At 41.6% G+C, this 25,361-nt stretch overlaps 1 long non-coding RNA gene across 2 annotated transcripts in view; it reads left to right on the plus strand.

The window, feature by feature from the left end:
* The window catches only part of LOC141584059 (uncharacterized), a 55,256-nt gene that overhangs the window by 22,615 nt on the left and 7,280 nt on the right, over positions 1 to 25,361 (plus strand). The window contains exons 2-3 of one of the 2 annotated variants that reach the window (XR_012516984.1): positions 4,860 to 5,015; positions 8,766 to 9,058. The exons of the other annotated variant lie outside the window; for it this stretch is intronic. This is a non-coding gene — a long non-coding RNA (uncharacterized LOC141584059). Of the gene's footprint in view, positions 1 to 4,859; positions 5,016 to 8,765; positions 9,059 to 25,361 lie in introns of those variants that run through there. 2 annotated transcript variants of the gene reach the window in all.

A 25,361-nucleotide genomic window follows, 5' to 3' on the forward strand; every position in this document is an offset into this window, starting at 1 on the left:
CAAACTCAACATTCTTTCATGTAAAAACCCCTAAACTGGGAATAGAAGAGAACTTCCCTAATTTAATAAAGACCATCTATGAAAAACCCACATTTAACAGTATACTTAATGGTAAAAAATGGGATGACTCATCTCGTCACTGCACTCCAGCCTGGGCAACAAAGCGAGACAGCCTCAAAAAAGAAAAAAAAAAAAAGGATGACTTTTTCCTAAGATCAGATAAAGGGAAATGGGAAGATGTTGGTCAAAGAGTACAAACTTTCAATTATGAAAATGAATAAATTGTGGGGAGCTAATTTACAGCATCATGGCTGTAGTTAATACCATATTATACACTTGAAATTTACTAAGAGAGTAAGTTTTTTTTTTAGTTTTTTTTTTTGAGACCAAAGCTTCGCACTGTCACCCAGGCTGGAGTGCAGTGGCACAATCTCCGCTCACTTCAACCTCCGCCTCCTGGGTTCAAGCAATTCTTCTGCCAGCATGGCGACTCGTGCCTGTAATCCCAGCACTTTGGGAGGCTGAGGTGGGAGGATCATTTGGGTTCAACAGTTGGAGACCAATCTAGCCAACGTGGTGAAACCCATCTCTACTGAAAATATAAAAAATTAGCTGGGGGTGATGGTGTGTGCCTGTAATCTCAGCTATTCTGGAGGCTGAGGCATGAGAATTGCTTGAACCTTGGGAAGCGGAGGTTGCAGTGAGACGAGATTGCACCACTGTACTCCAGCCTGGGCGACAGACCCTGTCTCAAAAAAAGAAAGAAAGAAAGAAAAAATTAAAAGAAATCCACGGTAAAAACTTATTCGAGTTCATAAACCACCACAGCAAGCTTTTAGGACACAAAATCAATATACAAAAATCAACTATTTCTATATACTAGCAATGAACAATTAGAAAATAAAACTAAGAAATAATTCTAAGCCAGGCATGGTGGCTCACGCCTGTAATCCCAGCACTTTGGGAGGCTGAGGCAGGCAGATCACCTGAGGTCAGGAGTTTGAGAGCAGCCTGACCAACATGGTGAAACCCTGCCTTAAAAGAAAAGAAAAGAAATAATTCTATTTACAATAGTGTAAAAAAGAATAAGATGCTTAGGAATAAATTGAATAAATGAAGTGTAGAATATGTAGATAAACAGAAATAAACCCATGCGTATGTAATCAACTGATTTTTGATAAAGGTGACACAGCCATCTAATGGAAAAGAATCGTCTTTTCATCAAATGGTGCTGGGACAAATTGACAGCCACCTGCAAAAGAATGAATTTGGACTCTTCACACCATATATAAAATTAACTCAAAAATGTATCAAAGACTTTTTTTTTTTTTTGAGACATAGTTTTGCTCTTGTTGCCCAGGCTGGTGTATAATTAATGGCTTGGTCTTGACTCACTGTAACCTCTGTCTCCCAGGTTCAATCGATTCTCCTGCCTCAGCTTCCCAAGTAGCTGGGATTACAGGCACCCACTACCACACCCAGCTGACTTTTATATTTTTAGTAGAGATGGGGTTTCACTTTATTGGCCAGGCTGGTCTCAAACTCCTGACCTCAGGTGATCCACCCGCCTTGGCCTCCCAGAGTGCTGGAATTACAGGTGTGAGCCATCACACCCAGCCAGATAAGAGACTTAAGTGTAAGAGCTAAAATTATAAAACACTTAGAAAAAAAACAGGTAAATATTCTTGTTCTCAAAATGTGGCAATAGGGCCGGGTGTGGTGGCTCACACCTGTAATCCCAGCACTTTGGGAGGCCAAGACTGGTGAATTACTTGAGGCCAGGAGTTCAACACCAGCCTGGCCAACAAGGCGAAACATCGTCTCTACCAAAAAATACAAAAATTAGCCAGGTGTGATGGCGGGCACCTGTAGTACCAGCTACCTGAGGCACGAGAATCGCTTGAATCAAGGAGGTGGAGGTTGCAGTGAACCAAGATTGTGCCACTGCACTCCAGCCTGGGTGACAGAGGGAGATTCTGTTTAAAAAAAAAAAAAGGAAAACCAAAAAATCGCTTCTCGGCCTTTTGGCTAAGATCAAGTGAAACCCCATCTCTACTAAAATACAAAAAATTACCCAGGCATGGCAGCATGTGCCTGTAGTCCCAGCTACTCAGGAGACTGAGACAGGAGAATTGCTTGAACCTCCAGGCGGAGGTTGCCTCTGCACCAGCCTGAGTAACAGAGCGAGACTCCGTCTCCAGAAAAAAAAAAAAAGAAAAAGGCCAAAAATAAAAAAATAAAAATGCAAAAAAAAAAATTAGCTAGGCATGATGTGGGCGCCTGTAATCCCAGCTACTCGGGAGGCTGAGGCAGGAGAATCACTTGAACCCAGGAGGCAGAGGTTGTGGTGAGCCAAGATTGTGCCACTGCATTCCAGACTGGGCAACAGAGCTAGACTCTGTCTCAAAAAAAAAAAAAAAAAAAAAAAAAAAAAAAAAAAGGAAAACATAGAATTCCAAAGACAGGGGTTAAGAAGCTCAGTCGCTTCTCACCATTGCCCATATAGACAATCTCCTTCCCTCCTCTTCCTGCTATGAAAGAGCAGGATTTGTATTAAAGAAGCCAGGCATTCCTTATCCATTAAACCTAGAATAATGTTTTCAAACTGCAGGTCAGACCTATTAGTGGGTCATGAAATCAGGTTCATGGATGTGAATCAGTACTTATTATTTGTTTGTGTTTGAGACAGGTTCTTGCTAAGCTGAAGTAGCATCATTAAAGCTTATAGCACACTGTGGCCTTGAGCTCCTGGCCTCAAGTGATCCTCCCATCTTAGCCTCCAAAGTAGCTGGTACTACAAGCACACATCACTCAACTACCACTTGTTTTAAAATCAAATAAAATGGAAAACTGGGCCAGCTGCTCATGCCTGTAATCCCAGTACTTCGGGAGGCTGAGGTGGAGAAATAACCTGAGGTCAGGAGTTTAAGACCAGCCTGACCAACATGAAGAAACCCCATCTCTACTAAAAATACAAAATTAGCTGGGCGTGGTGGCACATGCCTGTAATTCCAGCTACTCAGAAGGCTGAGGCAGGAGAATTGCTTTAATCTGGGAGGCAGAGGTTGCGGTGGGCCGAGATCACACCATTGCACTCCAGCCTGGGCAACAAGTGAAACTCTGTCTCCAAAAAAAAAAAAAAAAAAAGAAAGAAAGAAAGAAAACTGTTGCATCCTTGGAAAGCGGAATTGTCATTTTGTGAGCTTCTGTTTCAGTTTTTAAAAACATAACTCTGTGTGTGTGTGTGTGTGTGTGTGTGTGTGTGTGTTAGATCACCATGTAAGATGTTTTTCTTATTGTGGTTTATGGTCAGAGGTTTGAAAACCACTGCTACAGGTATATATTGAATGAAATCAATTAGCTAAAGTCGGAGTTATCAAGGGAAAAAATTGGGTCCTTATATTTTATTGTTTCTTTCACTTTAGAATTTGTACAATCAGAGTTTGTGAAAAAATAACCTCCCTTACAAAATTATAATCCCCAGAATAGCTGGGATTACAGGCACATACCAACACCCCCAGCTAATTTTTTGTATTTTCAGTAGAGATGGGTTTCACCATGTTGGCTAGATTGGTCTCCAACTGTGGAACTCAAATTCCTCCCAAATTCAGGAATTTTGCACTATTTCATAGTTTACAGCTCTGTCAACACCTTTGGCTTGGCCTGCCCTAGTAAAGACACAAATCTGCTAGTGAGTTTAGTTGCCTAGAAATAGTTATAGACAATTTAAGGGAAATTTAAGGAAATCCCAACAAAAGTAAAATTCAATTCAATTCAAAATGGAGTCTTGCTTTGTCACTCATGCTGGAGTGCAGTGGAGAGCAGTCACAGCTCACTATAACCTCCATCTCCTGTGTTCATGCAATTTTCCTGCCTCAGCCTCCTGAGTAGCTGAGATTACAGGCATGCATCACCATGCCTGGCTAATTTTTGTATTTTTAGTAGAGACGGGGTTTCACCATGTTGGCCAGGCTGGTCTCAAACTCCTGACCTCAAGTGATCTGCCCGCCTCTGCCTCCCAAAGTGCTGAGATTACAGGTGTGAGCCACCGCACCCAGCCAATTTTACTGAGTATAAGTAGTTGACTCCCTGTCATTTATTCCACTCCAGATGACCAGTCTAAACCAATTCTGTGGGAGTATGGCCAACTGTGCAGGGTTCTTAGAAATACTTTCTCATTCCTAAGAGTACTTCTCTTTTTCTGCACGTTGGCATGGCTGAGTTACAAGGATTTCTGCACCAGGCTGCGCCTGGTGCCTTATGCTTGTAATCCCAGAACTTTGGGAGGCCAAGGCAGGTGGATCACCTGAGGTCAGGAGTTCAAGATCATCCTGGCCAACATGGTAAAATCTTGTCTCTACTAAAAATACAAAAAATTAGCTGGGCATAGTAGCATGTGCCTGTAGTCCCAGCTACTTGGGAGGCTGAGGCAGGAGAATTGCTTGAACCCAGGAGGTGGAGGTTGCAGTGATCCAAGATCGTGCCATTGTACTCCAGACTGGGCGACAAAGCAAGACTCTCTCAAAAAAAAAATTTCTGCAATAATCTTGCTGCTGCTTGAGGATAAAGCTGTTACCAAGAATGGTAGGGTAAAGGAATGGATGCACCCTGGATCCTTCATGGCATTGTAATACAACTTCATCAATCAACCCTGTCCTAGCTCTGAACTTTCTTATTATATGGTATAGTAAATTTCCTCATTGTTTGATTTTATTCATAGTATGAGTGGGTTTTATTAATTATTTACAACCAAACCATTCTAACTGATCTGCTGAACATTAGTGCCACTTGGTAATATTGATTTTCCCTAGATGTGGATACAATGATTTCTTCAACTCATCCTATATTTGTCATTATAGAGAACCCTCTGAAGAATACACACGGGTCCAAAATTTTAGAAACTCTACCAGGTACCCAGTCATCATCATCTTGTCAGGATTCGTTTATGTCAGAAGCTGCTACTTTCTTTCTTCCAGCCAGATACTCCTCTGACCTCTGTGGCGAACTCAGGCAAGGTTGGAGAACTCAGTTCTTTCTTTAAGCATGTAAAAATTCCCAGGTGTGAAGATACTGCTTACTGCTAGTGCCTTCTATCTTTTACTTAACTGTGCTTGAATTCTGAATTCTTTTGGCTAGACTTCTTGAATAGGTTCCTTACCCCCATATTGCCCTTCTTGCGTGTGCTACTGACCCAAGCTGATGAGACTGCATCTAAACTTACCTTTTAAGAGTTCCCCTGTTATTTCAACCTCACCTGCCTACCAGAATTCCTGATCCATTCCTTCTCCAACTTTCAGTATCCTCATGTTTATTTAAACCACAGTAGAATGTATTTACAGGAAGGAAATAAATAGCCCAAAGTACATTGGAGAAATATTTTAATAGGAGTGACCACAATAGTGGTTCATGGTTTTTTAATGCCTGTTTTCTTTCTTGAGGTAAGGAGAATTTATAAGCTGTTAATTTTGTATGCTTTGCATGAGCTGTTGTAAAAGTTTCAGATGCATATTGAATGTAGTTTTTTTTTTAACTACTAAAGAAAAGAGAGAGGAGAAATTAATAAAAAAGTTTTATCTCAAGAGCAATTTTTATTAATTAAAATATAACTAGCAATAGTTCATTATATGAAGTTAATTACTTCTTTAATATAGCCATTTGTCATTTATAGACACCAGCCCCTTAACTTGAGTAATCAACTCTGGTTTCCTTTCAGTCCCACTTAGTCAGGTTTAGGGGTAAGTACGGATTTTTCTCTGGCTTGTGTTTTGTGTAATAACCTCTTGCAATCTGTTTTATGTACATTTACACATATGAAAAGAAGTCCAAATATATTAAAAAGCCTTTGTTATTACATATTAACTATGTGAAATTTAATTTCCTACACATTAAAATATTTTTCCTTTCAATGAATTGTCAATTAGTTCCTCTTGTTCTTCTTGTAATACACTCCTGAATTACTTTCCTACTTGCTATAAAATTCTACGAAACTGTTCTGTATGTGTTAGGGACACACTATCCTCTATCCAGATTTCCAAAGGTATTTTTAAAATGCAATTTATCATCAAATTTAAAAACTTTTATGCTTCCAATAATACTGTCAAGAAAATGAAAGACTGGGCGCTATGGCTCATGCCTGTAATCCCTGCACTTTGGGAGGCCAAGGCAGGTGGATCACTTGAGGTCAGGAGTTCAAGACCAACATGGTGAAAACCCCTCTCCACTAAAAAATACAAAAATTAGCCGGGCCTAGTGGTGCACGCTTGTAATCCCAGCTACTCAGGAGGCTGAGGAACAAGAATCACTTGAACTCAGGAGGCAGAGGCTGCAGTGAGCTGAGATCACACTACTGCACTCCATCCTAGGCAACAGAGTGAGACTCTGTCTCAAAAAACAAAAACAAAAGCAAAACAAACAAACGAACCATGTACATCTATTATCTATCAACTAAAAAAATTAACCCCCACTGGGCACGGTGGCTCACACCTGTAATCCCAGCATTTTGGGAGGCTGAGGCAGGTGGATCACAAGGCCAGAAGTTCAAGACTAGCCTGGCCAAGATGGTGAAACCCTGTCTCTACTAAAAATACAAAAATCAGCCAGGCACAGTGGCAGGCGCCTGTAATCCTAGCTACTTGGGAGGCTGAGGCAGGAGAATTGCTTAACCCAGACAGCAGAGATTGCAGTCAGCCGAGATCATGCTACTGCACTCCAGCCTGGGTGATAGAGTGAGACTGAAAAAAACAAAAAACAAAACAAAACAATCCAATTTAAAAGTGGGCAAAGGAATTGAATAGACATTTCTCCAATGAAGATACACAAATGTCCAATAAGCACATGAAAAGATTCTCAATATTATTAGTAACTGGGAAGTGAAAGTCAAAACCACAATGAGATACCATTTCACACTCACCAGAATGAATGGTTATAATAAAAAAAGACAGACAATAACAATTAGCAAGAATTTGGAGAAACTGGAACCTTCATACATTGCTGGTAGGATTGTAAAATTGTGCAGCCACTAGGAAAATCAGATTGGCAATTCCTCAAGTGATTAAGTAAAAAGTTAGTATATAACCTAGCAGTTCTACTCCTGGTTATACATCCAGGAGAAATGAAAACATATGTCAACATAAAAACTTGTACACAGATGTTCAAAGCAGCATTATTCACAATAGCCACAAAAGTTGAAACAACCAACTGATGAATGGATAAACATAAGTGGTATATATTACACAAGCAGTGGAATTTCTTCTGTCACATAAAGGAATTAAGTGCTAATATATGCTGTACGTGGATGAAACTTGAAAGCATGCTAAGTGAAAAAAGCCAGACACGAAAGGCTACATATTGTATGAGTTCATTTATATGAAATATGCAGAATTGGCAAATCTATATGTTGAAAATAGATTAGTGTTGCCAGGAATTAGGGGGAGGAGGAGGCATGATGAGTGACCTAATGGGTATAGGATTTTTTTGAGTGATGAAAATATTCTAAAATTAGATAACAGTGATGGTTATCTGAATAACTAAATGGTTGACTCTGAATATGTTAAAAACCACTGAATTGTATACCTTAAAAAAGTGTAAATTAACCAGGTATGGTGGCACGTGTCTATAGTCCCAGCTACTTAGGAGGCTAGGGCAGGAGGGTCACTTGAGCCCAGCAATTCAAGACTGCAGTGTATAATGATTGTGCCTGTGAATAGCCACGGCATTCCAGCCTCCGCAACATAATGAGACCCTATCTTTAAAAAAACAAGTTTAAATTAAATTTATATCTATTCAGGTTCTGTTACAATAACAAGGCTTTAATGCTAGAAATACATTCAGAATTGAGATAAGAAGTATATGGAAAAAATAGTCAACAACAGTGAATCATGGACAGATTTGCATTTTGCTATCTCAAGTATTTTCCCCATGACTGATACTCACATGAAGTACTTGCTGTTCTCTGCATTGAAATAACAACATAACTATCTCTGGAGACCTCTCTAAATGTCCTAGAGGAGGTGAAGGGTACAATTAGAGTAATAGCCCATCTATTGCCACTGACTAAGGGTGAAGTCAAATTAGAACTCATCTTTTTCTTCTTCATCCAATTTGTTTCCAAACCTTCAGAAATATTTTAAAAGGTGTCTCTAGGTTATCTACAGAATGCAATATTTTTCTCTTTTATTTATTTTTGTTTTTATTTATTTATTTATTTATTTATTTATTTATTTATTGAGACGGAGTTTCGCTCTTATTACCCAGGCTGGAGGGCAATGGCACGATCTCGGCTCACTGCAACCTCCGCCTCCTGGGTTCAGGCAATTCTCCTGCCTCAGCCTCCTTAGAAGCTGGGATTACCGGCACACGCCACCATGCCCAGCTAATTTTTTATATTTTTAGTAGAGACAGGGTTTCACCATGTTGACCAGGATGGTCTCGATCTCTTGACCTCGTGATCCACCCGCCTCGGCCTCCCAAAGTGCTGGGATTACAGGCTTGAGCCACCGCACCGGGCTATTTTTCTCTTTTATAAAGTACACGTTTTAAAAGGAGATATTTTAGAAACTTTAGAGTCAAATTAAATTTGCCATTTATTACATTTGCCACTATTCCTTAATAATTATAGATAAGAACCCCATAGATGATGAATCATAGGAGTATAAATGAATCTCTGAAAAGATGCTAAACTTCACTGAAAATTAAGGAAGTGCACCTTAATATGCCTTTTTTTCTTTTTTAAAATTTCTATTTTTCTTTTCTTTTTTCTTTTCAAGACAGGATCTTGCTCTGTCATCCAGGTTGGAGTGCAGCAGTCAATCATAGCTCACTGAAATTTTGAACTCCAGGGCTCAAGTGATTCTTCTACCACAGCCTCCTGAGTAGCTGGGACTACAGACACAAGACACCAGATCCAGCTGTGCACATTAATATAATAACAGTAAATTATTTTACTCCTCTGACATTAGCAAAAATTTAAAAGATTGATAATATTTAGTGTGGAAGACAGTGTTTAGAATGAACACTCTCACTTTACTGGTGATGGGAAAATAAAAATATATGATCGTTTTGGGTGGTAATTTGCAGTGTTATAATTTTAAACATGTATACCTTTTGACTCAGCATTTCCATTTCAAAAAATGTGTTTTAGAAAAATGTATATAGATTTTGTCAGGGTCTTGCGCCAGCACCCAGGCTGGAGTGCAGCAGCATGATCTCAGCTCACTACAGCCTCAGCCTCCCAGGTTCAAGCAAATGTCCCACTTCAGCCTCCCAAGTAGTTGGGACTCCAGATGTGCACAACTATGCCAGGCTAAATTTTGTATTTTTTTTGTAGAGACAGGGTTTCATCATGTCGCCCAGGTTGTGATTTTTATTTTTTATTTATTTTTAATTAATTTTTTTTTTAAAAAACGTTTTTTTCGAAAACGACGGAGTTTCGTTCTTGTTACCCAGGCTGGAGTGCAATGGCATGATCTCGGCTCACCGCAACCTCCACCTCCTGGGCTCAGGCAATTCTCCTGCCTCAGCCTCCTGAGTAGCTGGGATTACAGGCACGTGCCACCATGCCCAGCTAATTTTTGTATTTTTTTTTAGTAGAGATGGGGTTTCACCATGTTGACCAGGATGGTCTCGATCTCTCGACCTTGCGATCCACCCGCCTCGGCCTCCCAAAGTGCTGGGATTACAGGCTTGAGCCACCGCGCCCGGCCTATTTTTAATTAATTAATTAATTTATTTATTGAGACCAAGTCTCACTCTGTCACCCAGGTTGGAGTGCAGTAGTAGTATCTCAGCTCACTGCAGCCTCCGCCTCTCTGGTTCAAGTGATTCTCCTGCCTCAGCCTCCCAAGTAATAGGGATTACGGGCGTGCACCACCACGCCCAGCTAATTTTTGGTAGAGATGGGGTTTCACCATGTTGGCCAGGTTGATCTCGAACTCCTGACCTCAAGTGATCTGCCTGCCTTGGCCTCCCAAAATGCTGGCATTATAGGCATGAGCCACCACACCTGGACAAGTTGCGATTTTTAAAATGTAGTGAATTGTGCTGTCTTTTTAGTCCAAAAATGATTGTGTCATTTTTCTATTTGTATGCTCTCTTTGCACACTAAAACCCTTTTCTTAGAAAGCAAAACAAGTAGAGGATACATCTCCAAGGGGACACTATATCTAACAATTTTATTTCAGCTTGATTAGGAAAGCAAGGTTATTTTGTGTCACAAATAAACAGTGATTTTAAGTAACCCAAAGGAATATAATTAACTACTCCTCAGTTCCTATAAGGCTTGGGTACTCAGAAATTGAAAGGGCCCTTAGAGACCAACACAGATATAATAGTGTACAGTCATCTTCTATTAATTTAATAAAGAATGTTTATCTGGTTTTATAAAAGACTTTGAAGGCTTAATAAGAATTGCATTTATTCATGATACTACTTTAAACCCCTAACTCTCAGGGCCAGGTGCAGTGGCTCACACCTGTAATACCAGCACTTTGGGAGGCCAAGGCGAGGGGATCATTTGGGCGGGCCAGGAGTCTAAGACCAGCCTGGCCAATATGGCGAAACCCCATCTCTACTAAAAATACAAAAATTAGCTGGGTGTGGATGGGGTTTTGCCATGTTGGCCAGGCTGGTCTCAAACTTCTGACATCAGGTGATCTGCCCACCGTGGCCTCCCAAAGTGCTGGGGTTACATGTGTGAGCCACCACGCCTGGCCTGTTTGTTTTCGGAGATAGGATCTTGCTATGTCGCCTGAGCTGGTCTCAGATTCCTGGGCTCAATCAGTCCTTTTCTCCTCAGCATCTCCGGCAGCTGGGACTACAGGTTCAAGCCACAGTGCCCAGCTCTCAAATACTATCTTGATTTTGTGCTCATCATTAATCTGCTCTTCTCCAAAGCATCATCATCTGCATATATATTCTTTTTTTTTTTTTTATTGGCTATACAAGCATGGATTTATTTCTTTTTTTTTGTTTTGTTTTGTTTTTTGTTGTTGTTGTTGTTTTTGTTTTTTTAAAGAATAAAGAAGAGGAAGAAAGAGAAAGAGGAAGAAGGAGAGAGGATGGGGGTATTGCTTTATTGCCCGAGCTAGAATGCAGTCTAAATATGGGTATGCCTATAATTGTCCTTAATAATGGAGACATGAAAGAAAATGAGGGAAGAGAATAGCAAACAAGGAGCCAACCAAGATTTCTTTTAAACTTCTAAGTTGATATGATGTGGTACTGATAAGAGTGTATATTTTCTATAAAGTGCAGAGTTCTATAAATGTTAATTACATTTACTTGTTCCAGATCTGAGTTCAAGTCCTGAATATCGTTGTTAATTTTCTGTTTCATTGATCTGTCTAATATTAATGTTGAAGTCTCCCACTATTATTATGTGGAAGTCTAAGTCTCTTTATAAGTCTTGTATGTCTGCGTATTCCTGTATTGGGTGCATATATATTTAGGATCTTTAGCTCTTCTTGTTGTTGCATTGATCCTTTTATCATTATATAATGTCCTTCTCTGCTTCTTTTGATCTTTGTTGCTTAATTGTAACTTCTGCTTTTTATTTATTTATTTTAGCTCTCTGTTTGGTTGGTAAATCTTTCTCCATTCCTTGTTTGGAGTCTTTGTGTATCCTCGAATGTGAGATGGACCTGGATGCAGCATACTGATGGGTTTTAGTTTTTTATTCAAATTGCCTGTCTTTGGATTGGGGGATTTAGTCAATTTAAATTTAGAATTAATAATAATAATATATGTGAGTTTAATACTGCCATTAGCTGGCTATTTTGTCCATTAGTTGATGTAAATTCTTCATTATATTGATGCTCTTTTTGATAATTTTTTTAGAAAGGCTGATACTGTTTGTTCCTTTCATATGTGTAGTGGTTCTTTCAGAAGCTCTTGTAAAGCAGGCCTGGTGGTGGTGAAATCTCTGAGTGCTTGCTTATTCACAAAAAACTTTATTTTTCCTTCACATGTGAAGCTTAGTTTGGCTGGATGTGAAATTCTGGGTTGAAAGTTCTTTTCTTTAAGGATGTTGAATATTGGCCCCCACTCTCTTCTGGCTTGTAGGGTTTCTGCTGAGAGATCTGTTATAAGTCTGATAGGCTTCCCTTTGTGGGTAACCTGACCTTTCTCTCTGGCTGCCCTTAGTATTTTCTCCTTCATTTCAACCCTGGTGAATCTGACGATTATGTGCCTTGGAGTTGCTCTTCTTGAGGAATATCTCTGTGGTGTTCTCTGTATTACCTGGAGTTGAATATTATCCTGCCTTACTAGGCTGGGAAAATTTTCCTGAATAATGTCCTGAAGCGTAATTTCCAGCTTGGATTCATTCTCTTCGTCACATTCAGGTACACCGATCAAGCGTAGATTAGGTCTTTTCACATAGTCCCATATTTCTTGGAGACTTTGCTCGTTCCTTTGTATCCTTTTTTCTCTAATCTTGTCTTCTTGTTTTATTTCATTGAGTTGGTCTTCGACCTCTGATATCCTTTCTTCTGCTTGATCAATTCGGCTGTTAAAACTTGTGCATACTTCACGAAGTTCTCGTATTGTGTTTTTCAGCTCCATCAATTCACTTATATTCCTCTCTAAATTGTGTATTCTTGTTAACATTTCATCAAATCTTTTTTCAAAGTTCTTAGTTGCTTTAGATTGGGTTAAAACAAGTTCTTTTAATTCACAGAAGTTTCTCATTATCCACATTTTGAAGCCTGCTTCTGTAATTGGAACACACTCGTTCTCCATCAAGCCTTGTTCCGTTGCTGATGAGGAACTGTGATCCCCCGCTGAGGGAGAGGCGTTCTGATCTTGGGCATTCTCAGCCTTTTTTGGCGGTTTTCCTCCCTTCGTTATAAATTTATCCATCTGTGGTCTTTGAATTCACCGTCTTTGTAATTAGGTTTCTGAGTGGACGTCCAACTTACTGATTCTCAGCGCCGAAATCTGAGCAACCCACTGCGCCGACCAAATCAGCGGCGTTAAGATTAATGGTGCTTTTCGGACTCTGCACCAAGAACCGTCGCTCCAAGGCGCCGGCAAAACCGCCTCGCCGGTCACAAGAGTCGCGCTGGTGACCCGTGGGGCTCCTCCGCTGGGAATCTCCTGGTACGTGAGCAACAAGAATTCATGTGAAGGTGTGGCGTCCTCTCATTCTTTGCGCTTTCAGTGGGAGCTACAATCCTGAGCTGTTAGTGATCAGCCATCTTGGATCTCTGAGCCTATATTCTTAAATACTAAATTATTTAGTTTTGAAAACGAGAGTAGCAATCACACAAACCTGGTTGTATAAGAAAAGACAATGTTGTCATCATTTGTTGAAGGCTGTCATGAGAAAAATATGCTGAACCAGAGTGTCTGGATCATAGTCTGGCTTTAGCTCCTCTGAGTGTTATCAAAGGACTTCCTCTGTCTGCAGTAACTCTTGAGAAACAGACAACTTACTAGACTCCAACCATCTGACAGAGATGTAGTATGGACCAGGTACAGGTCACAGCTGAAGTCTGGTCAGACAGAGAGGGCTGCTCTGTAAATGACTGTCCTTAGATGAAGAGAGGGGAAGGACTTTCATCAACACATGGTCAAGACAAGACAACCGCTGATAAGGACCTGGGTCAGGGTCACTCAGGCAAGCACTCTCTCCTCGGGCTAAACAAGGGTAGATTGGCAGAGAGGACCCTGATGATGACAGTGCTGACCATGCCAGGCCTACTGAGACTGGTTACCCCCATGTTGGGGGACAGCTGTCACCTCAGGATTTCCTTGATCCTGCTTTAGATCTCTTACTTCCTGCAGTACATGTCTTCATCTTTCTTGATTTATTCTCCCATATTGGTGAAGCACACCCTCTGGTTGCTTCTTAAGATACACAGGAGGGTGGGTGCGGTGGCTAACACCTGTAATCTTAGCATTTTGGGAGGCCAAGGCAGAAGGGTCACCTGAGGTCAGGAGTTCGAGACCAGCCTTGCCAACACGGTGAAACCCTGTCTCTACTAAAAATACAAAAATTAGCCAAGCATGGTGGTATGTGCCTGTAATCCCAGCTACTCAGGGGGCTGAGGCAGGAGAATCACTTGAACTTGAACTTGGGAGGCAGAGGTTGCAGTGAGCCAAGATCACGCCACTGCACTCAAGCTTGGGCAACAGAGTGAGACTCCATCTGAAAAAAAAACATTTTTGAGACCTTGAATGTCTGAAAATATCTTTGTTCAATGCACATTTTCTTTCAAAAATATGATTTTAAATTTATTACGAATCAGCAAACAACATCATGCATGATGATAAAACATTGAGAGCATGCTGTGGGCACCTAATTGCACATTGATTTAACCGTACTAATGGTCCACAGCTGATATCTGGGGTTTTTTCCAAGATAGAATATTGCTCTTTAACCCAGGCTGGAGTGCCATGGCTTGATCTCAGCTCACTGCAATCTCTGCTTCCTGGGCTCAAGTGATCCTCCCACCTCAGTCTCCCAAGTAGCTGGGACTACAGGCATGTGCCACCGTGCTTGGCTAATTTTTAAAATTTTGTGTAGAGACGATGTCTCACTATATTGCCTAGGCTGGTCTTGAACTCCTGTGCTCAAGTGATCATCCTGCTTCAGCTTCCCAAAGTGCTGGGTTTACAGGTATGTGCCACTATGCCTGGCCCTGATATCTGTTGTGACTGGTACCTTTACTCTGACTGCTCAGGGCCCTTGTCTAGTTTTTACATATTTTTAAAATGTCATCCTTGAAAATATTATTAAAATAAAGAACAAGATGAATTGGGTAGCTTTAACCATTTTGTAAATAATAGCCAATTTATTAGATAAGGAAATGAAATAACAGATGTAAATATTAGGAAGAAATCATCATTACTTATAGATGATTTGGCTTTCTATTATCTACTCAGAATTTTTCCATTTCTCTGTGGCCCCAGGGATTGTCTCATCCTCATACTTGACCTGAGTCATTGCTGGTGAAAATCTCAGTGCTGTGTATTTGTTTTTGGTTTTCTGGTCGGGGGAAGAGGAGGTGAGTGAAGCCAGTTTGCCTCTATGCTGCCATTTTGGAACTGGAAATCCTCAATCTCCATTCTTGCTTGATTTTTTCTAAGGACAAAATTCTAGGTTGGAATTTTGAAGGCATTTCTCTTGCTTCTTATCTTCTTGTTTCCAGTCCTGCTGTTGAGAAGTCCAAAGCTGTTGTGTTTATTCATTCTTTGTATATAACCAAACTGTTTACTTTTTTCCCCCAGAAGTCAGTCGAATAATTTTTTTGTCCATTTGTTCTGAAGTTTCACAATGGGTGACTTGTTATGATTCTATCTTCATCTGTTTTACTCAGCACTTGGTGGGTCCTTTTAATTTGAAAAATCAAGCTCTTAAATTCTGGTGATTTTTCTTAAATTATTTTGATGATTTGATTTGTTCTACTTTTTCTATTCCTTTGGTTTTGTTATCTTTTTTTTCCTATTTCTTTTCTTTTTTTTTTTTTTTTTTTTAAGATGGGGTTTCACCATGTTGGTCAGACTGGACTTGAACTCCCGACCTCAGGTGATCTGCCCACCTTGGTCTCTAAAGTGCTTAGATTACAGACCAGAGCCACCGCGCCCAGCCTCTTTTTTCCTATTTCTATAGCTGTTTTGTTTTGTTCTACTTTTAGTGATACTTCAACTTTACTATCTCCTCTATTAAGAGTTGTTTGTAAGCCGGGCGTGGTGGCTCAAGCCTGTAATCCCAGCACTTTGGGAGGCTGAGGCGGGTGGATCACGAGGTCAAGAGATCGAGACCATTCTGGTCAACATGGTGAAACCCCGTCTCTACTAAAAATACTAAAAATTAGCTGGGCATGGTGGCGCGTGCCTGTAATCCCAGCTACTCAGGAGGCTGAGGTAGGAGAATTGCCCGAACCCAGGAGGCAGAGGTTGCAGTGAGCCGAGATCGCACCATTGCACTCCAGCCTGGGTAACGAGAGCGAAACTCTGTCTCAAAAAAAAAAAAAGTTGTTTGTTTCCATCATGCATTTAATTCCCGAGGACTCTTTTGTTCTTTGAGAATTCCTGTTCTTTAGCATTTTGTTCTTGTGTAGATACTGTATATATTTCTTAACAACTCTAAGGATATTAATGACATTTTTCTTTCTAAAGTTTTATTTTCGCTGAATAGTCTTTAATTCCTCATGATTGTTTTTTTCTTTCTTTCTTTTCTTTTTTTTTTTTAAATAGAGATGAGGTCTTCTATGTTTCCTAGGCTGGTCTGGATGTCCTGGCCTCAGGTGATCCTCTTGCCTCGGCCTCCCAAAGTGCTGGGATTACAGGCATAAACCACCGCACCCGGCCCAGATTGCTTCTTTCCATTTGTATTTGCCTGTATCTTTTCACATTAGAAGACTTCTTCAGTGACTCATAAACCCCCCCTTTTTTTTAGATGGAGTCTCACTCTGTCGTCCAGGCTGGAGTGCAATGGCATGATTTCTGCTCACAGCAACCTCTGCCTCCTAGGTTCAAGGAATTCTCCTGCCTCAGTCTCCTGAGCTGCTGGGACTACAGGTATATGACATCACACCTGGCTAATTTTTGTATTTTTAGCAAAGACAAGGTTTCACCATGTTGGCCAGGCTGGTCTTGAACTCCTGAACTATCTGCCCACCTAGGCCTCCCAAAGTGCTGAGATTACAGGCGTGAGCCACTGAGCCCAGCCAGTAATCCTTGATCAAATAATCATATGATTAAAGCATAGCAACCTACCCCCATGACTAAGCATGAGAGAGTAAAAACTCAATGGAAGTGCAAAATATGGGGCCTTATTTTTTCTAAAGAGATAGAGTATTGCTATGTTGCCCAACCTGGCGTCTAGGCCTCTAATTCTCAGCTGCAAGCAATCCTCCTACCTCAGCCTCTATAGTAGTTGAGACTACAGGCTTGTGCTATGGGGCGTGGCTTGCATATGGGGCTTGTTGACTTTACAATTCATTATAGAGGGCCTGGAATGGGCAAGTTCACCAGGAAGAAACTTCTGATCTCTTGCTAGGTAGACAAATGACTGGTTGCTAGCATTCTGCCTAGTGAGGGGAGAGGGCTGGGGAGGTCTGTGCAATAAACATTCAACATACATAAACACCAAGTCCCTCTGTTTGTGATACAAGACCTATGTCTCAACTGTGCCAGGAAGTTTCGTACCTGAAGACCTTAGGTTTTACTTTCATCAGAGAATAAACGTCTGGTCTATTTTCACTCAGACAGACATATTTGCAAGGTTTAACACTGCTTGCTATATTTCTTTACCAGATTCTTTTTTTTTAGACAGAGTCCTGCTCTGTCTCCCAGGCTGGAGTGCAATGGTGCAATCTCAGCTCACTGCAACCACCACCTCCCAGGTTCAAGCGATTTTCCTGCTTCAACCTCCCAAGTAGCTGGAATTACAGGTGCTCACCACCACACACGGCTAATTTTTGTATTTTTAGCAGAGACAGGGTTTCACCATGTTGGATCAGGCTGGTCTGTAACTACTGACCTGAAGCGATCCGCCCTCCTTGGCCTCCCAAAGTGCTGGGATTACAGGTGTGAGCCATGGCACCTCTACCTGTTTCTTAATTCAAAGTCACTTATTCTTGAGATCAGAACTAGCAGTGGAGAAGGATGGTGAAACGTTCATTCCTATGCTAAGGGCTGTTCTGTGTCCTTCCTTTGGTATATCAAGAATTGGGCCATTGTCTCTAGCAGAATTTTTTCCTCATAAAAACTTATTTGTTATATGTGCCACACTTTGGCACCATGGTGACATAAGTATTAACAACTCATAGGTAAAATTATCAAGAGTGACTTAACACAGTTAAAGTGTTTGGAGTGCAATGGCGCGATCTCGGCTCACCGCAACCTCCGCCTCCTGGGTTCAGGAGAAAGCCTTTAATGACTAATCCCGTTGTTGACTTTTAAGGTGTGGCAGAACACTGATGGGGATATGCTTTTTGTTCCATTTTATCACACCACTTATATGTAAGTTCAGTATGTATAAGTTTCAATAAAATATTCAGATGTGTCTATCCCCAAATTGCGCACACACACACACACACACACACACACACACACCTATACCTGAAAGTTTTCTTTTATTATAGTTTATCTTATATAATCTAAAAATCACGAATAAATGTATTTTTTAAATCACAAAACATATAATGAAATAGTTCTAAATGTTTTTGTTGTCCCTTACCTCATTATTTTTAAAACGTGGAAGTGGTCAATTTCACAAAGCTGGGCTTTTCTGATATGTGAGAAACCGTAACTGAAAGGTTTACTGAAACTCTACATTTAGAGGCAAAGACAAATGCCTCTGCAAGGTGACTTCTAAATATACATGAGACACATAGTTATTAGTGACTATCTGACTCAGTTCAGTGGAAGCTAATGAGGGAAAAGGGGAATGAGCTGTTAAGTGGAAATTTGTACCTTTCACTTTGGGGTCTTATGTGTCTATTTCTGGATCTATCAGGAAGAGAAGCATTTTGAGATTGGACACTGTTTATACTTAACACATTCTAGACATGGAAAAAGAGCCACTCTTCTTTCTTTGACTTAGTACTACCATAAAATTTCATCCCCATCAGAAACCATTTTTTTTTTTTCATTTTTAAAATAGTTTCCTTTTGCCTAAAGAAACAATTTAGGCTGGGTGCGGTGGCTCATGCCTGTAACCCCAGCACTTTGGGAGGCCAAGGCAGCCGAATCACTTCAGGTCAGAAGTTTGAGACCAACCTGGCCAACATGGTGAAACTCTGTCTCTATAAAAAATACAGAACATTAGCCAAGTGTGGCATGCCTGCAGTCCTAGCTACTTGAGAGGGTAAGACTGGAGTATCCCTTACGTCAGAATGTGGAGGTTGTAGTGAGCTGAGATCACACCACTGCACTCCAGCCTGGGTGACAGAGCCAGAACCTGTCTCAAAAAAAAAAAAAAAAAAAAAAAAAAGAGGCTGGGTACAGTGGCTCATGCCTGTAATCCCAGCATTTTGGAAGGCCAAGGCAGGTGAATCAGGAGGTCAGGAGTTCAAGGCCAGCCTGACCAATGTGGTGCAACCCCGTCCCTACTAAAAATAAAAAAATTAGCTGGGCGTGATGGCATGCACCTGTAATCCCAGCTACTCAGCCAGCTGAGGCAGGAGAATCGCTTGAACCCAGGAGGCAGAGGTTGCAGTGAGCTGAGATCACACCACTGCACTCCAGCCTGGGTGATAGAGCGAACTCTGTCTAAAAAAAAAAAAAAGAATCCCACATTTTAAAAAAGACTTTCACTAAAGTTTCCTCTAATTTTATTTATTTTTGCCTCAATATGTTTTTGAGACAGGGTCTCACTTTGTCGCCCATGCTGGAATGCAGTGGTGCAATCAAGTCTCACGGCAGCCTCTACCTCCAGGCGATTCTCTTGCCTCAGCTTCTGAGTAGCTGGAACTAACAGACCGGTACCATTATGCCCAGCTAAGTTTTGTATTTTTTGTAAAGATAGATGATAGGTTTTCACCATGTTGTCCAGGTTGGTCTCAAATCCTGAGCTCAAGTGATCCACCTGTTCCAGCCTCCCAAAGTGTTGGGATATTACAGGTGTGAGCCACTGTGGCCAGACCTAAATTTTTTAATTCTATGATTAAGTATTAGTCTGGAAAAATGAAGCAATTACATATAATTTTTACTTTATTTGAACTTAAGTGAAAATGGGATTACACAAAAGTACACTTACCTATGTGTACCAGTTGGTCAAAGCTAAATATAGATTTATCTTCCCATTTTTTTCTTTTCTTTTTTTGAGATGGAGTCTCACTCTGTCACCCAGACTGGAGTCCAGTGGCATGATCTTGGCTCACTGCAGCCTCCACCTCCTGGGTTCAAGCGATTATCCTGTCTTAGCCTCCCGTGTTGCTGGGATTACAGGTACCTGCCACCAGGCCTGGCTAATTTTTTGTATTTTTAGTAGAGGTGGGGTTTCACCCATCTTGGCCAGACTGGTCTTGAACTCCTGACCTCAAGTGATTCATTTGCCTTAGCCTCCCAAACTGCTATCACTACAGGTGTGAGCCACCTCACCTGGCCTCTTCTTATATTTTATAAGTAAAAACTTTCAGTGATAATCATGGAGATTGATGTTCAAGTTGTTTAAAGGAATGTAAAAGTTGAAAGCTAAAAAGAACTGCTAATTATCTGTAAAATTAGCTTTATTTAATATATTTGTACATTATTTTGCTATTCAAAGACATTTATATGGCCAGGTGTGATGGCTCATGGCTGTAATCCTAGCACTTTGGGAGGCCAAGGTTGGCAGACTGCTTGAGGCCAGGAGTTCAAAACCAGCCTGGGCAATACTGTGAGAGCCTATCTCAATTATTTTTTAAATAAATTAAAAGAAATATATTCAGAAAAAAAAGAAAGAGATATATTCAGGCTGGGCATGGCAGCTCATGCCTGTAATCCCAGCACTATGGGAGGCAGAGGCAGGAGGATCATCTGAGGTCAGGAGTTGGAGACCAGCCTGGCCAACATAGTGAAAACCCTTCTCTATTAAAAATATAAAAATTAGCTGGGTGTGGTGGTGCACACCTGTAATCTTAGCTACTCAGGAGAATCTTGAACCAGGGAAGAGAAGGTTGACCGCAGATCACCTGAGGTCAGGAGTTTGAGATTGTGCCATTGCACTCCAGCCTGGGCAACAAGAGTGAAACTGTCTCAAAAAAAAAAAAAAAAAAAAAAAAGAAAAGAAAAGAAAAGAAAAGAAAAAGAAACATATTCAAAGATACTTATAGAAAACCCTCCATAAAAGAAAATGTGTATTAGATAAACACAAATTAGACTTAGACAAGCAGTCAGTGAATAAACAGAGGATTTTTTATGAACCTAGTTCCTGGGAGCTAGTAATTCAGTAAGATCAAGATGAAGGTCATGACCTCCAGGAGATTCCCTGTGGGTCAGAGAAGGCAAGAGTCTTGGGATTCCTCATTTCCTTAACCAGTAAACCATTTATTGAGCACCTACTGTCAGGCCCCATATGGGCCCTGGGCGTGGCGCTGACATGGAAGTGGGGCAGGAAGTGCTGGGTAGAGAAGAACGGGATCCCTGGCTAGGGCTCCACCCCCAGGGCTGTGCCCACGAACTTAGGTGAGAACAGGCATTTCTGTTTTCCCACCAACATGTTGCATTTCTGAAGACCATTCTGGTCCATCACGCCCCCATCCTGTGCCTATAAAAGCAGCCAAGACCCTAGCAGGCAGACACAAGCAGCTCGACTTGCAGAGGAACACGTAGGCAGAAGAACACGCAAGGGACTGGACGCTGGCGGAAGAGCCCACCGTCAGACCCTGGCCAGCCATCCTCCTGTGAGACCACCGGGAGTTTGGCCAGGGTGGTTGGAGGAGAGCCCCGCCCACTGAGCAGCCTGACTCCAGGGAGTGGGGGAAAACCACCTTTCCACTCCATCTCCCTTCTGGCTCTAATATCTGCTGAGAGCTACTGCCACTCAGGAAAACCTTGCACCCATTCCCCAAGCCCACATGTCCTCTGATTCTTCCGGCACACCCAAGAAACCCTGGGATACAGGAAGCCCTCTGTCCTTGCAATAAGGCAGGTGTCTAACTGAGCTAACACAAGCTGCCTGCGGTTGGACTCAGGATGGCTAAACTGAGGATGGCTAAACTGAAAGAACACACGGTAACACACGCCCACTGGGGCCTCAGGAGCTGTAAATCCGACATCGTGCCTTAGAGGACTGGCAAATTACTACATTTCCTGGAGTTTCAGGGCGACTTGTGATATTTAAAAGCTCAAATGTTAAATTGTTGGTTGCTGGATCTCTCTGGTAAGCACTATGTTTTGGGTAAAAACAGGCTGTCATGAGAGCACATTGGAAAGACACCTGACTGGGGTAAGGGATGGGTGTGGAGGCTTCCCAAGCGAGGTCTGAAGGAGTTGGTTTGAGGGTGAAGATAACTGGCATTTAAAGCTTTTATAACGTGAAGAGCTTCCTCCGCTCCTCACCAAAAATAATAATAAACAAAATAAAGCAGAAGAGGCCGGGCGCAGTGGCTCATACCTGTAATACCAGCACTTTGGAAGGCCGAGGCAGGCAGATCACCTGAGGTCAGGAGTTCGAGACCAGCATGGCCAACATGGCGAAACCCTGTCGTTACTAAAAATACAAAAATTAGCAGGGCATGCACACCTGTAATCCCAGCTACCAGGGAGGCTGAGGCAGAAGAATCACTTGAACCCGGAAGGCGGAGGTTGCAGTGAGCTGAGATTGCGCTATTGCACTCCAGCCTGGGCGACAGGAGACTCCATCTGAAAACCAACCAACCAACAAACAAAACAAAACAAAAAAACAAAATAAAGCAGAAGAGATTGGACAAGTAGGGGAAGGTTAGAGAGAGAAGCTTGCTTCTTTAGAGGAGCCACAGGTATTTCAGTAGAACTAGAGCATGATAAGGGACTTGGAGACTTTTCCACAGTCTACTTTGTCCATCTGGTAAAAGCCTACGCACTTGTCTTAGAATAATAGCTTTAAATGTATAAAGTGGGAAACTATTACATTGCAGTGCAGTTAACAGAATATTTAAAACACAAGTGCTTTAAAACACAAGTGCTGTGTATGTATGTGTGTGTCAACCCATTAATAAGAAGGGCTAGCAGTTGCTATAACTACTATAATTTCACAGTAGCAATGAAGAGAAATAATGTTTTAAGATATTTGCAGTAACCAGGTGTGGTGGAGTGTACATGTAGTCCCAGCTACTCAGAAGACTGAGGCAGGAGGATCATTTGCAGCCAGGAACTTGTGGCTGCAGTGTGCGATGATCATGCCTGTGAAAAGCCACTGCACTCCAGCCTGGGCAACCTTGTGAGACATTGTCTCTAAAAATAAAAATTAAAAAACATTTTTTTAAGATGTCTTCGGCCAGACAAGGTGGCTCATGCCTTTGAGAGGCCAAGGCGGGCAGATCACCTGAGGTCAGGAGTTTGAGACTAGCCTGACCAACATGGAGGAACCCCGTCTCTGCTAAAAATACAAAATTAGCTGGATATGGTGGCTCACACCTGTAATCCCAGCTACTCAGGAGGCTGAAGCAGGAGAATAGCTTGAACCCGGGAGGCAGAGGTTGCAGTGAGCCAAGATAGTGTCACTGCACCCCAGCCTGGGCAACAAGAGGGAAACTCCATCTCAAAAAAAAAAAAAAAAAAAAGATGTCTTCAAAAACTGGAGTGACTTGTAAAAATGTCTGATCTCTGTTAGTTGTAGAGTCACAGCTGTTGTTAATATTACAGCTTATTGCCTATATTCATAATAGGAGGAAATCTTAAATTTCACTTAGAGATTGGTAAAAAATAATTTTTTTTTTTTTTTTGCATTCAAGTTCAATCTACCATAGATCCCAGGTTATGACCTCCTGGTTTTAGGCTGAATTTTCTAAACAGGGCTTCCTGCCTTCAATCAGATGTACCTCTATTCCAGTTGTCTAGTTTGGGAATGCACAAATCTGACCAAGCCATTTTCGTCTTTCAAGCTCTTTACTAGTTTCCCTGGCCTTTAGGATTAGGTCTAAATTCTTCCTTGTGATTTACAAATCCCTCCAATATAAGTCTCTTTCCACACCCTTACTCCTGCTCTTTTTCCCAGACAAACAGAACTTGTCAAACACAATCCCGTTTTGCCTTCCCACTTGCCGCTTTTTTCTGATTGGAACCATCTTTGCTGTACACACCTATTGCAAGTGGCCTCATGCCTGCAATCCCAGCACTTCGGGAGGCCAAGGTGGGCAGATCACTTGAGGTTAGGAGTTTGAGACCAGCCTGGCCAACATGGTGAAACCCCATCTCTACTAAAAATACAAAAATAAGCCAGGTGTGGTGGCAGGCTACTTGGGATGCTGAAGCACAAGAATTCTTTGAACCTGGGAGATGGAGGTTGCAGTGAGCTGAGATTGTGCCACTGCACTCCAGCCTGGGACAGAGCAAGACTGTCTCAAAAAGAAAAGAAATCTGACTTAACATCTACCTGGTTCCTGGCCTGACACTGGGAGAGACAGATAATTCAACATGCCTTTATAACACAGTGTTAGAACTGCTTTATCCATTGTTTTATTTCCAGAGTTTGCACAGTGCCAGAACAGTACCTGCTTAATGCTTAAGTGTTTCACAACTCCAAAGGGTGCCATTCACACTGTATTCTATGTGAATGGGCCCTCGATCTCCCCTCCCCCCCCGCCCGCCCCACAGTGTTCTGTAACTGTTAGCCCTGGCCTGACAGTATTTTACTGATGAACAAACAAATGAATAAATGGGCTCAACAGGGTGTGGAAGAATCCTGCAGGTACTGAATTTGGGCAGGAATCATTATTGGATTATGTATACAGTCCTGTGTTCTTAACAACTAGGATATGTTCTGCGAAACGCATCATTAGGTGATTTTGTTGTTGTGGGACCATCACAGAGTGCACTCAAACCTAGATGATAGGCCGGGCGCGGTGGCTCAAGCCTGTAATCCCAGCACTTTGGGAGGCCGAGGTGGGTGGATCACAAGGTCGAGAGATCGAGACCATCCTGGTCAACAAGGTGAAACCCCGCCTCTACTAAAAATACAAAAAATTAGCTGGGCATGGTGTGTGCCTGTAATCCCAGCTACTCAGGAGGCTGAGGCAGGAGAATTGCTTGAATCCAGGAGGCGGAGGTTGCGGTGAGCCGAGATCGCGCCATTGCACTCCAGCCTGGGTAACAAGAGCAAAACTCCGTCTCCAAAAAAAAAAAAAAAAAGCAAAACCTAGATGATAGAGCCTACTGCACACCTAGACTATATGGTATAGTCTATTGCTCCTAGGCTATATACCTATCCAGCATGTTACTGTACTAAATACTGTACCTCATGGTAAGTATTTATGTATCTAAACATAGAAAACACAGTAAAAATATGATATAATCTTTAAACATTTTGTTTAATTTAATTTTTTAAAATAAATAAAGATGAGATCTCACTATGACGGCCAGGCTAGTCTAGAACTTCTTGGTTCAGGCGATCCTCCTGCCTCTGCCTCCTAAAGTGCTGAGATTACAAACATGAGCCACCTCCCCTGGCCTGGTACTATCATCTTATAGGACCACTACAGTATATTTGATCCATAATTGACTGAATAGTCATTATGTGGCACATGACTGTACTCAATTTTTTACATTTATCATTGTAATCCTTTATTTGTGTGTCTGCATATTATAATTTAGAAGAACTGAATATTTCAAGGGCTTAAAAAAGCCACTTGTGATGGGGCACAGTGGTTCATGCATGTAATCCTAGCACTTTGGGAGACTGAGGTGGGTGGATCACCTGAGGACAGAAGTTCGAGACCAGACTGGCCAAAATG

Source organism: Saimiri boliviensis, chromosome 3 (assembly GCF_048565385.1).
Source record: "Saimiri boliviensis isolate mSaiBol1 chromosome 3, mSaiBol1.pri, whole genome shotgun sequence".
Taxonomy (NCBI): domain Eukaryota; kingdom Metazoa; phylum Chordata; class Mammalia; order Primates; family Cebidae; genus Saimiri; species Saimiri boliviensis.